We start from the raw sequence: 14,668 nt of genomic DNA on the forward strand, positions 1-14,668 counted from the left end.
AGGCAATGATGGAGGTGGTGGGGAGGACAATTATGGGAGTGATGGGGAGAATAATGATTTGGATGTTGGAGATGGAAATGATTGGGTGGTGGAGAGGAAATGATGGAGGTGGAGAGGGCAATGATGGGGTGATGTGGGAGAAGGCAATGATGCAGGTGGTGGAATGGGAAATGATTGGGTGGTGGGGGAGAAGGCAATGATGGAAGTGGTGGAAAGGGCAATAATGGGGGTGGTGGAGGAGAAGGCAATGATGGAGGTGGTGGAAAGGACAAAGATTGGTGGGGGAGAACAATGATGGGGTGGGGGAGAGGATGATGATGGGAGTGGTGGGGGAGAACAATGATTGGGGTGTTGAAGAAGGCAATGATGGAGGTGGTGGGGAGAAGACAATGATGGAGGTGGTGGAAAGGGCAATGATGGGGGTGGTGGGGAGAAGGCAATGATGAAGGTATTGTATTATTATATAAGATAACAATGGTGTGGTGGGAGAGAGGACAATGATGGGAGCGGTAGGGAAAATCAATGTTTTTGGTGTTGGAGAGGGCAATGATGGAGATGGTGGGAGAACAATGATTGGGGTGGTGGAGAGGACAATGATGGAGGTCATAGAGAGGGCAATAATGAGAATGGTGGAGAGGAGAATGATGGATGTGGGGGATTGGAATTGGAGCAAGGGAGACTTATAATGGACTTATGAATAGGAAGGGGACATTAGATATGGATGTGAAATGAACTGAGTGGTGGAGGAGGGCGCTAAGCCCCTGATAGTGTCCTCCCCCATCTCACAATTCATTTTGATGCTATCGGGGAATTAAAATTTATTAGGGAGAGGAGGTGCTAAGGTGCATAGGACACTTTATAATGAATTGAAAGGTGGAAAAGACGCTGTCAGGGACTATGATACAGGAAAGATGTATATCTTTGCACCGTGTTAGCCAGTAGTAATGTATTGGAAGGTGGCAGAGGATGCTCAGTACCTGATTGCATCTGTTCCCACCCCCAAATTGATTATGATGTTATCAAGGACTTATACTGATTGGAGGGACACAGGACATGGACTAAGGCTATGTGCACACGTTCAGGTTTTGCAGGAGAAAATTCATATCCTAATGTGTTGGCAGGAAGGACAATGCATAAAACACATTTATTTTTTGGCAATGTTTTGTCATGCTTTTGTTACGTATTTTCCCCCATTAGTATGGGTAAAATACGCTGCAAGAAATGACATTATGCAGATGTGAATTTGCTGCAAATTTGCAAAGGAAAAAATAAGCAGCCCGTGCATGAGACTTCTAGGATCTAAATCACTTTGCATGTACTATAAGCCTTGCATATTTTCCATGTGCACATAGCCTTACATTTAAATAGTCAGAAACAGACTAATTTATATTATTGGGCGGAGGAGATTACAGTTAATGGGGAGCACATCGCTGCTTACCACTTTATATTTTTAAAAGTGAGGAACATATCTGTATTAAGGGGGAGGCACAAGTATGTATACAATGTATGTGACCTTGTTATTTTCAGGGCTGTGACGATCATTGTGACAAGACTGAGTCATGGCTGGGAGATGTCGACATGAAGGCCTGACCAGATGGAGAAGAAACAGGAGAAAGCTGCTCTAATTAGGTGAGATGTCAGCAGTAAGTGTCTGGATGTTGATATTATTCTGTATCTGCACTCTGTGATATGGAGAGATAATGTTATCTGTAAAATCCTTTATTCTACATTCTCATATTTGTGTGAAATGTCCATGTGCTTCTAGATTTTTTTATCAGATGGCACACGGACTCGTAGAGTTTTATAGGTCCACTCACACATACATGAAAATCACAGATCTGAGAATGTTATGTTCTGGTTTGATTTTGAGGATCAGCATAGGACATTCTTGCTGTGTCTATAAAAGTGGGTAGCACACAGACACTGCACATGGATACATAGAATCATAGAATCGTAGAGTTGGAAGGGACCTCCTGGGCCATCTGGTCCAACCCCCTGCTCAAAGCAGGATTCGCTAAATCATCCCTGTTAGATGTCTGTCCAGCCTCTGTTTGAAGACTTCCATTGAAGGAGAACTCACCACTTCTCGTGGCAGCCTGTTCCACTCATTGATCACTCTAACTGTCAAAAAGTTTTTTCTAATATCTAATCTGTGTCTCCTCCCATTCAGCTTCATCCCATTGCTTCTAGTCTTTCCTTGTGCAAATGAGAATAAAGTTGATCCTTCTACAATGTGACAGCCCTTTAGATATTTGTAGACAGCTATTAAGTCTCCTCTCAGTCTTCTCTTTTGCAAACTAAACATTCCCAAATCCTGCAACCTTTCCTCATAAGACAGGGTTTGCAGACCGGTCACCATTCTGGTCGCTCTTTTCTGAACTTGCTCCAGTTTGTTGATGTCTTTTTTAAAATGTGGTGCCCAAAATTGGACACAATATTCCAGATGAGGTCTGACCAAAGAGGAGTAGAGGGAAATAATTACTTCACGTGATCTAGACTGTATGCTTCTGTTAATACATCCTAGAATTGCATTTGCCTTTTTTGCTGCTGCATCACACTGTTGACTCATATTCAGTCTGTGATCTATTAGTATACCCAAGTCTTTTTCACATGTGCTGTCACTTAGCCCTATTCCTCCCATTCTATATATGCTTTTTTCATTTTTATTGCCCAGATGTAGTACTTTGCATTTCTCCCTGTTAAAAACCATTCTGTTAGTTGCTGCCCACTTCTCCAGTTTATTTAAATCTTTTTGAATCCTCTCTCTCTCTTCTCTAGTATTAGCTATCCCTACAGGAATGTAGCCTTATTATTTATAGCACAGTCCCTTAGTATATAGTGTACTCACTTATTATTTAATGCACAGTCCCTTAGTATATAGTGTACTCACTTATGTATAACACAGTCCCTTAGTATATAGTGTACTCACTTCTTATGTATAGCACAGTCCCTTAGTATATAGTGTACTCACATATTATGACATATTGTACTTCATGATAGTGGTAACATTTATTTGATATGACTTGCATTTATTTCTGAAAAAATGAAATTTGGCAAAAATTTAGAAATTTTTGCGATTTTCAAACTTTTAATTTTTGTGCCCTTAAATCAGAGTCATGTCACATAAAAAAAAGTTAATAAGTAATATTTCCCACATGTCTACTTTACATCAGCACAAATTTGGAAACATAATTTTTTTGTTAAGTTATAATGGTTAAAAGTTGACCAGCGATTTCTAATTTTTCCAACAAAATTTACAAAACCATTTAATTTAGGGACCACATCACATTTGAAATTACTTTGAAGGGTCTATATGATGGAAAATATCAAAAAAATCACACCATTCTAAAACCTGTACCCCTCAAGGTGCTCAAAACCACATGCAAGAAGTTTATTAACCCTTCATGTGCTTCAAGAGAACTAAAGCAATTTGGAAAGAAAACAATTAACATTTAACTTTTTTCACAAAAAAATTACTATAGAGCGAAACTTTTTTTTATTTTTACAATGGTAACAGGAGAAAATGGACCCCAAAATTTGTTCGACAATTTATCCTGAGTACACCAATACCCCATATGTGGGGGAAATCCACTGTTTAGGTGCATGGCAGGGCTCAGAAGGGAGAGAGCACCGTTTGACTTTTTTAACTCAAAATAGGCTGGAATTGATGGTGGGCACCATGTCGCATTTGGAGACCCCTGATGTGCCTAAACAGTGGAAACAGTTTCTAACTCCAACCCTAAAAAAGTCCTGAACCCAACTCTAACTGCACCACAACCCTACCCCTAATCCCAACCTTAACCCTAACCCTTACCCCAACACAACCCTAACCCCAACCACTAACCCTAACCCTAACACAACCCTAACCCCAGCTCTAACCCCAACTCTTACCCCAACCCTAACAATAACTGCAAAGAATGTGAAAAAAATGTAAAAATGTATTTTATTATTTTTATCTAACTAAGGGGTTGATAAAGGGGCTTGATTTTCTATTTTTACTTTATTTTGATCACTGTGATATGGTCTATCACAGTGATCAAAATAAACCAATAGGAAAAATCTATTTTGACCAGGTAATGGCTGGCAGATCTCAGCGGGAACAGTGAGCATGCTCCCGCCATTTTCATCCAGGCAGATGATGTGGTGGGGACAAAGCAGGAGGATCTGGGGATGGTGGAGGTACTGGATGGGCTCTGGAGACCCCATTTCTTTCTCCTTTTGTATGGTAGATCATATCAGAGGAGAGAAAAATGAATGGAAAATCTGACTTTTTTTGTGATTGCCGTTATTCAGTGAATAACAGAGATCATATAGATCATGTGACAGAGAACAGTAAAAACCAACCCGAATCATGTTCTCTGAGATCTCAGCTACCCTCAGTAGCTGAAACCTCAGAGATTTTCCGATGCTGGGGGTTGCTATCCACTTATTTCTCAGCCGTTAAAAAGCGGCAATGAGGAAGAAAGCCCTTAACTGCCACCATTAAAAGGCATATCGGCAATCGTTAAAGGGTTAAAATCAGTGAAGATTTAAGGCCCTTTAACACAGACAGATGATTGGCTGAACAGTCATTCATATAAATGCTTGTGCACGATCATTGGCTCAGGAAACATATAACTGATCAATTTATGAAAACGCAAACACTAGCTCGTAAACTGTGTGGTGTAGTGACCACTGTGTCCGCTAGGGGGCACTGTGTGGGTTCCCAGGACAGGCATATAAGCATTTCCAGTGTCCTGATAGGAGTAGGATGCTGAATGAGCGTAATGTATCTCAAGGTGGGTGGCCTTGAGATGAAGGCTTGATTATGTGCTGATCAGCAGAGCTGATCATTCGTGCCAATGTGTTAGGGAGAAGCCTTCAGGTGGTTGGTGTGACAGGCGAGACCAGCTACCTACAAATCCACCCAGGGGTGTGTTTAAGAATGCCATAGTAAAGTGTATATGAGTGTGTGAAAGACATGTGATGAGGTCATAGCCATGTGACCTGGTTGGCGTGGCTACGGACCATATAGCGTGGCCAGGGTAGGTCACATGGAGTGAATGCTGGGACCCGGTTGGTCCTGTTGTGGAAGGTCTCGTCTGGAGGACAGGGCTGCTTTCCTGACAGCACGTGAATGCTGTGAGTAATGGCTGCAAGTGTCTGACAGTTCCCGGGGAGAAGGAATGAACGTCTGCAGTGAGCTGAAGCAGCCATGAGGTAACCCTGACGGGGTGAGAACTGTGAGGCTAGAAAGCCTGCGTATTGGACACTGGATAACCTGTGTGAGTACAGGCTTAACAGAGTGGAGCTCTGTCATGGACGCTATGCTGTTGATATGAACTTTCTGTGGCTGTTTATGGTTTGTGATGCCTGAATAAACCGCATGAACTGATGATGATTTACGGAAAACCTGTGCTGGATCTGATTATTTTGCTGCTAAGCGAGTATCCCCTACCCGAATAACAAGCGCTACCTTACAACTGATTAGACCATTTACGCAGACCCTAAAATCATCATAGCTGGCAGAACATCTTCCAGTCTAAACAGAGGATATGTTGGTGACAAGATGCAAACTGTACAGCGATTGTTCAGTCCCTGAACTATCTGCATGGTCCCTCTGATCAACTTTTTTTATTCTTTATCCACAAACAAATCACTTTTGGAGCAAATTAATCCAGACAAATAACTCAAAGCAAGGATCACCAAGCTGCGACTTGCCAAATTTGGACACATCATACAAAGAGAGCAATCACTGGAAAAGGACATCATGGTCGGAAGAATAGAAGGATCATGATGAAGAGAAAGACCAGCAATCCGATGGCTTGATGCGATAAATATAGCTGAGGAGAAGACCCTGGTGGACCTAACTAGGATTGCACAAGATTGACCTTCCTACAGATCATTCATCCATGCCCAGAGATCTAGCCGATAGCCGTTAAATAATAATTCCTCATTACAGGTACACATCTGTGCATGCACACTAAGATGTGGAGCCACAAATTGTTATTAAGTACCGTAAATGATATAAATTGAGGTTGTAAGAAGTTTGACTGAACAGAACTTGATGACAGAAGGCAGCTTAGTACATCTTATGGCTCAAGGGAAATATTCTCAAAACGAGTAATTGGTTAGCGTGGTATCCAGATAAGATGAAGCTCTGAAAGGCAAAGAACTCTGAAAAAGTGGTTTTACACACTGAAGAAAGGAAAGGCAACAAGACCCAGTGGAATAAAATCCAGACTACATGGTAGGACGGGGAGTGAAATTTTCAATGTCAAGGACAAAGTAAATAGGCACATAAGAAGGATTAGGCCAAATACATACAGTAAATTGCTGCCATACTTGCCGTCTGGGCAGGATTGCTATACGCAAGATATGGACATTTTCCAATTAAATGTACAAAAACTCATATATCTGTTGTAGCAGTGTAATTTCACCTAGAAACTTTAGACATTTCTCCACTTGGACTGGAATAACAAATAATCCATGGAGTCACCTGACGCCTGCCTCGTTCTCTGAGTGTAGATGGTTTCCTCAATCTATCATACTGCAAGAAGACAAAATTACTTGTTCATTTGTGCAGAAATTTCTATTTGTAATACTGCGTTTTCACACAAACATGGCAATTAGATCGGTGCCCCCTGGGGCAGCCAGGTTCCACATTCAGTACTTCTGTCTCCTCAGAACCTTTTATCACCTTGTAGCAGAGGCAACAACTCTTTGCCTCCAAGTTCTGCCTGAATAATTGCACAAGCGTCTTTATCTCATATTGCCATGGACAGAGTAAAATCCCATAACTTGAACTATTTAATAAATCGCAATGAGAGTTCTGCTTACATTTTCAATATATTTGGATATGTCTTTTCTCTAAATTTATAGATGGCCTGTTGTAATAGTCAACTGATTTGCTGTGGAACAGCCTGATAGATGCGATATAGGGTAGGACTATAAAGGTGAAAATGACAATCATGGCTGGAAAAATAAAATCCGCATTATTCAGGATATATGTGTATTTATAAAGCTAAATTCTCATTTCCCATGTAAATTATCACCTATAACTGTAATTTCACTTGTACCTATACGTGTTGGCCTTATGTCCATCTGAATGGAAGAAGATCAACCAACAGTTCTTTATTTACTTATTAAAGCACTTTGCAATAGGAAAACTTTTTTTTCTTTTGCTTCTTCTTACTATTTATTACTATTTTTAAACAATATTTCTAACTTTTTTTTTATACTCTGGGTTGCTGTGTATTATACCTGTCAGGCTAAAAGCTGCATTAAGCACTGAAATAAAAGACTTTAGGGTGATTGTTAGGCCTCCAGTTGTCATGGAAATCCATCCGCAGTTCACAAATGCACCACGGGGGAGCCAATTATGTGACAGAAGGACCTTAGGTAAAATGGTCACTATTGATCTCAAAATCTAAGGGGTTAAATGGTCAGATTTTACTGTGAAGGTTGCCGGCTCGTCCAAGACACTTGTCATATATTTACAGTAGCTTGGGTTGCCGACACAGCACAAATGCCACATATACTGCATACAAAGGAGCCATAATATAGTACAAAATATCCAGCAACACATTCACAGGGAAAACGTAAGTTAAAACCAAAGATTTTATTGGATCATGCTAAAAATATGATGGAAAAAGTTTTTCCCGGAAACTGGTCTACGCATTTCGAACAGATTTGAGGTTCATCTGCAGGTTAATAGCATTTTTAGACGCCCGTCTGCTAGCCTGAAAGCCCTGCTACTAGGAAGAAATTAACTTTTTTCCCCCCGGCAGCCTATGGCTTTCAGTCATAAAGGCACGGCTAAGTACATAGTGAGCAATGAACTCGCATCGGGGACAGACTGGGACAGAGATTTAGCCCTGGCATTTGAAAGCACACAGGCCCATGCTGTCCCTGCACAAGATCCTTAAATGGGATTATCTATTAATATTACGTTGCCTGGAGGTAACCAAGATTTACTACAAGACCAATATACTACTATATAAGACTGAATAATAATGATAGAGCAACATATCAGACAAATACCAACAAGCCATAACCAAATATTACCAGCATATACAATATTGATAACCCCAGCATTCCATCTCAAAGCACCTTTTATAGTATGATGTTCCATCTAATAGCTCTCTCTATAGTATGATGTTAACCTCACAGACCCTTATGTAGTATGATGGTCCACCTCACAGCACTTCATATAATGTTATGGTCCAACTAACAGCCACATATAGTATGATGGTCCGCTTACAGTCACTTATATAGTTTGGTGAACAGCTTCTCCTTATATAGCATGATGGCCTGCCAACAATACTCTATATAGTATGATAATCTACCCCACAGACCCCTATATAGTTTGATGATCCCCTCTACAGCCCCTATACAGTATAATGGTCTCCCAATAGCCCCCTATCTAGTATGTTGGTCCACCTAACAGCCTCCTATATAATATTATGGTCTACCCAACAGTCCCCTATATAGTATAATGGTTTCTCTAAAATTCCCTTACATAGTTTGATGGTCCACCTCACAGCCCCTTATATAGCCTAATGGTCCACCCAACAGCCCCCTGTCTAGAAAGGTGGTCCCCCACACCCTCCCATTAATATAAATATATATCCTTATACTCACCTAATGTAGACTCCTTGTCCACTGTAGCCACCATGTCATCTTTTGTCTGGCCTCTAATTGGATGCTGGTGGTGTGATGCAGTCATGTTATTGTGCGGCCAATGTCCCCTGAGTGGCTCTAATCTCCAACAGACAGCAGTCAGAAACAAGGCCTGCATCCTGCCTGGTTAAATGATAGAGCACGGAGCTGGTGGCACACTGTTACTGTTAACAACATAGCAGACAATGCAGCCCATGGCCAGCCCATCTAGCATTTGCCAGATGGTCAGTCCAGCCCTGTTTGGCACTGACTGACAACCTGCTCAGCAGTGCATCAGTAGAGTGCTGGCTATCAGTCAGTGACGGGATGGGGTTGCAGGAGTCACTCACTACGTACAGAGAAGTGGCTGAAGCCGCACCTCTATTATTGAAAGCCAGAGGCTGTCGAGAGAAATAAAGTTAATTTCCTCTCAGTAGCTTAGCTTTCAGTGCAGTTGCTTGGGCAGATTTGGTACCCTACTAACTTGCAGATTAACTCCATATCTGTAGGTTAATAGCATTTTGGGACATGACAGGTTCCCATTAATTTGGAAACATGATCAATAGATATACATTAAATGTATACATTAAATCTTATTTTATATATCGATCTCCTCCCTGTTTCATCTAACAGGGGAAGATTTGTGGATATTTAAACTCGATAAAAAGACTCCAGTAGGAATGAATATAAAATTAGATTACATGTATATCTATTGGTCATATTTCAGAATTAAGCTCTTTTCATTATAGATATCTCATCTAAATTGTAATTTACAAAAATTAACTAGATGAGCATTTCCTGAAGGAAATACATGGTGCTTGAACAGCGCTGCCAGCTTTACAGCAGTGTATCAGGTGTTGACTGTAAGAAAGTAAAGGTAGAATATGAATAATCCCCACAATTTTAAGCGTGTCCTGAAAACGCATTTATTCAGACTGGCCTATCGCCTCAACACATTAACCTAACCTATCCCTGTGTGGCACAGCCAAAAGTTTTACCATAACCAGGTTCCCAGCATCATGTTCCCACATGCTTTATGCATCCATTAGCCCTCTGTGTCTGTACTGTTACACACTTAACATTATGGCAGGTCCATACAATCAGGGCAACTGTTACCACCCACCTTTCGTGTCTACCTCTTTCCTCATAGACTGTAAGCTTGCGAGCAGGGCCCTCACTCCTCTTGGTATTTGTTATAATCTACTTTATGTGATTATTGTTATGCTGTAATGTCTATTGTCTGTACAAATCCCCTCTGAAATGTAAAGTGCTGCGGAATATGTCGGCGCTATAAAAATAAAATTTATTATTATTATTATTATTATATGAATATGAACATTCGGAACCTCAGTAGCCACTTTGGCCACTTGGTAGCCACTTTGGCCACTTGGTAGCCACTTTGGCACATTCGGCACCTCGGTAGCCACTTTGGCCACTTGGTAGCCACTTTGGCACATTTGGCACCTCGGTAGCCACTTTGGTCACTTGGTAGCCACTTTGGCACCTTTGGCACCTCTGTAGCCACTTTGGCCACTTGGTAGCCACTTTGGCACATTCAGTACCTCGGTAGCCACTTTGGCCACTTGGTGGCCACTTTGGCACATTCCGCACCTCGGTAGCCACTTTGGCCACTTGGTAGCCAATTTGGCACATTCGGCACCTCTGTAGCCACTTTGGCCACTTGGTAGCCACTTTGGCACATTTGGCCCCTCGGTAGCCACTTTGTCCACTTGGTAGCCTCTTTGGCACATTCGGCACCTCAGTAGCCACTTTGGCCACTTGGTAGCAACTTTAACATAGTAACATAGTTATTAAGGTTGAAGGAAGACTTTAAGTCCATCTAGTTCAACCCATATCCTATCCTAACTTGCCCTAACATGTTGATCCAGAGGAAGGCAAAAACACCCCATGTGGCAAACAGTAAGCTTCACATTGGGGAAAAAAATTCCTTCAGGATGCTAATAAACGTCTCCCATTTTCTTTGTGTATTTTTATGTCTCAGGATATCGTCCCAGTTAATTGCACCAAGATCATCTCTCATCCGTTGGAAATTTGCCTTCTTGAAGTTTAGTGTCCTTGTAACCCCTCTACTACACATCTTATTATAGGATACATGAAAACTTATTAATTTGTGATCGCTATTACTCAAGTGACCCTCAACCCTTACATTTGATATGCGGTCTGGCCTGTTGGTTAATATTAGGTCTAGCAGTGCCCCCCCTCTTGTTGGGTCCTGAACCAGTTGGCCACTTGGTAGCCACACTGGCACATTCGGCACCTCGGTAGCCACTTTGGCTGCTTGGTAGCCAATTTGGCACTATCGGCCCCTTGGTAGCCACTTTGGCCACTTGGTAGCCACTTTAGCCATGTTGACTCATGCTGCCACTTTGCATCGGGGGCCACTTTGGCGCTCCGGGCCACTCAGGGTCCACTTGGGAACACTGGGTGTCAGGAACACCGCACTCTACTCGCTCACTGAGCCTCTGCGTGTGTCCTGAGTACAAAAACAGTGCACAAAGATGCAGGGAAACTCCTAGAAAGGTAACTACGGGACAAGTTACCAAGGGGCATAGACAGGGGCGGAAACCAGATCAAGCCGGGGTCAATGCACGAGATAGCAGGACAGTACCAAAGGGTTAGACAGAGCGGATAGTCAGGACGTAGCAATAGATCAGAAAACCAGAACGGGCAATAGACGGTACAATACGGGGCAAATGGCAGCGGAGTAACAATAGCCAAGCCAGGAGGTCAGAACCAGAGAAGACAATAGTACCTAAAACGTGAGACGGAGTTCAGAGTGAGGGGACAGGCCGGGTCATACACGGGAATCAAACAAGCAATGCAGTACACGCACACCAGGGGGGTCGGTCAGACACACAGCCAGAATAACAGTATAGCTGACAGAGAATTCTAGTCTGGAGTGAGTATAAATACCCCTCCCAGATCCAAAGAGAGGCCGGCAAAAGTTAACCCTGTGAGAACAGGACATTAACCATGTCCTAACCATGACACTGGGCTTCTAAAGCCACTTTGGCATACGACTGCAGTGATGGCGAACCTTGGCACTCCAGCTGTTGAACTACAACTTCCAGCATGCCTCAACTGCTGCCTCAACTGCTGCAGGTTGCAAGGTCATGCTGGGAGTTGTAGTTTTACAACAGCTGAAGTGCCAAGGCTTGCCATCACTGGGTGGGGCTTTTCAGAAGCCATTGGCGCACTGCGCCTTTAAGACCTTGAATCAGCGATCTGTCAGCTTCTATTAGTTAATACGGGTCATGTGTGGAAGCTGCATTTGCATAGCTGCCATCTTTGTAAGGTCACTGCACCTGCGCTGTGGCTTCAATCGATGTCAGTTGGGGGTCATGGAAAGGTCGCCATTAATTCCTATGGGAAAATTTTTGCTTAAAATGCGATTTTTTTTTAAAAAACTACAAATTGGATTGACTCCAAAAATACATAGCACACCTGTCCCCACCGAGGGCTTCAAAACGCCGCCTGAACGGGGTCGCATTAATTGCAGAAAACGTGGAGTAGAAGTACTGTAGAATAATAACTAGATGGGCATTTCCTGAAGGAAATACATAGTGCTTGAACAGCGCTGCCAGCTTTACAGCAGTGTATCAGGTGTCCGACTGTAAGAAAGTAAAGTTAGAATCTGAATGTTGTGTATAGCGATAGCACAACCTGGGATGGGTTGTATATGAAGTCAATGGGGGTGATGTAGTGATGTCACCATCATATAATATCGGGTGCAGGCTAAATTACCTGTGTGATGTCACCCCCATTTGCTTCAAGGGGATGCTGGGACCCACAATGATGAAATGAACGGGGTCCGGACACTTGTGAAGAACAGGCAGACTGTCCTAGGCAGTCTGTATGTAAGACATTGTGGCTGCTCAGTTTGATTTATTGATTTCACTAGAAATTCTGATTGCAACGAATAATCTCTCTTGCAGCAAGTTCTCACAGGTAGACTCTGCTAATGAAAAGTCTGTCTGCTTTTGGCAGATTTTAATAGAGACGGCCATAATGGAAACAAGCTATTTTTATGTAGCTAATGAAGTCACATTTAGGGCTAGTACACACAGTCAGAACAAATAATCGGTCGAATTCGGATGCAAAAATCGGACTGTGAGTACTAGCCCTTATAAAGCAGTGTATAAGTGTACACATACTACAGTAAGATTACTTACATTTAGCTTTACAATCAAAGGAAAGCGAATTAGAATGTTTTATGCCAAGTCAGAGAACAGGAAGCCTGGGCTAGTCCTGCACCACACACCAGATGCTTGTACGCTTCATGCCCCTTTGACAATATGAAGTAAAAACACAAACAACTTTGTAAATTGTAAATGGGTGGTGGTGGCCACAGCTTTTAATAAATCAGAAACTCTCACATTTTAAAAATTAAAACCATTGAAATGGAACAGGAAGCAGGGTGCCACACAGGCTTTTGGCGTGGACTAGTGCCTTCCCATATAATTGTATCCACTCTGTTAAAATATACCGTCAGCTGTGACTTAATAACAATACATCAAGAATAAACACCCAAAATGAAACAACATGTAAACTATATATATATATATTTATTTATTTTCTTTTTTATATTATCATATATTCTTTATATAATATATACTTTTTTTTTTCTTTTTTTTCTATAAAGGGCAGTTACAATAAAATCCATAAATACAGAGTTCATAACAATACAGGGGTTGGAGGGTAGGACAGAAAACACACCTGGTGGGAAGAGAAGAATTCTTATGCTGTACATGCTATATCCAATGTCGGGAGCGGTGTCAAAGGACGTGACAAGATCTGATTAGTCCTTAACCCCTTAACCCCCAAGGGTGGTTTGCACGTTCATGACCGGGCCAATTTTTACAATTCTGACCACTGTCCCTTTATGAGGTAATAATTCTGGAACGCTTCCATGCATCCTGGTGATTCTGACAATGTTTTCTCGTGACATATTGTGCTTCGTGTTACTGGTAAAATTTCATTTAAATAACTTGAGTTTATTTGTGAAAAAATGAAAATTTGGCGAAAATTTTTAAAATTTTGTAAATTTACAACTTTGAATTCTTATGCCCTTAAATCACAGAGATACGGCACACAAAAAACTTAATAAGTAACATTTCCCACATGTTTACTTTACATTGGCACAATTTTGGAACCAAATTTTTTTTTTGTTAGGAAGCTATAAGGGTTAAAAGTTGACCAGCGAATTCTCATTTTTGCAACACCATTTTATTTTTACGGACCACATCACATTTGAAGCCACTTTGAGGGGTCTATATGATAGAAAATACCCACAAGTGACACCATTCTAAAAACTGCACCCCTTAAGCTGCTCAAAACCACATTCAAGAAGTTTATTAACCCTTCAGGTGCGTCACAGGAATTTTTCGAATATTTAAAAAAAATGACCATTTAACTTTTTTCACACAAAAAATACTTCAGGTTCAATTTTTTTTATCTTACCAAGGGTAACAGGAGAAATTGGACTGCAAAAGTTATTGAGCAGTTTGTCCTGAGTACGCTGATACCTGATATGTGGGGGGAACCACTTTTTCGGTGCATGGCAGAGCTCAGAAGGGAAGGAGCGCCGTTTGACTTGTTCAATGCAAAATTGGCTGGAATTCAGATCGGACGCCATGTCACGTTTGGAGAGCCCCTGATGTACCAAAACAGTGGAAACCCCCCACAAATGACACCATTTTGGAAACTAGACCCCCCCAAGGAACTTATCTAGATATGTGGTGAGAACTTTGAACCCCCCGTGCTTCACAGAGCTTCATAACGCCCGGGCGTGAAAATAAAAAAATCGTATTTTTTCCACAAACATGATCTTTTAGGTACCAATTTTTTTATTTTCCCAAGGGTACCAATAGAAATTGGACCCCAAAAGTTGTTGTCCAATTTGCCCTGAGTACGCTGATACCCCATATCTGGGAGAAAACTACTGTATGGGCACACGTCAGGGCTCGGAAGGGAAGTAGTGACGTTTTGGAATGCAGACATTGATGGA

At 41.7% G+C, this 14,668-nt stretch overlaps 1 long non-coding RNA gene across 1 annotated transcript in view; it reads left to right on the forward strand.

Moving 5' to 3' along the window:
- Positions 1–1,535: 1,535 nt before the first annotated feature.
- The window catches only part of LOC141083991 (uncharacterized), a 49,667-nt gene continuing 36,534 nt past the window's right edge, over positions 1,536–14,668 (forward strand). The window contains exon 1 of the long non-coding RNA XR_012230893.1: positions 1,536–1,629. This is a non-coding gene — a long non-coding RNA (uncharacterized lncRNA). The remainder of the gene's footprint in view (positions 1,630–14,668) is intronic.

This window comes from Dendrobates tinctorius, unplaced genomic scaffold (assembly GCF_039654945.1).
Source record: "Dendrobates tinctorius isolate UK_male_01 unplaced genomic scaffold, ASM3965494v1 ptg000022l, whole genome shotgun sequence".
In the NCBI taxonomy this organism is placed as follows: domain Eukaryota; kingdom Metazoa; phylum Chordata; class Amphibia; order Anura; family Dendrobatidae; genus Dendrobates; species Dendrobates tinctorius.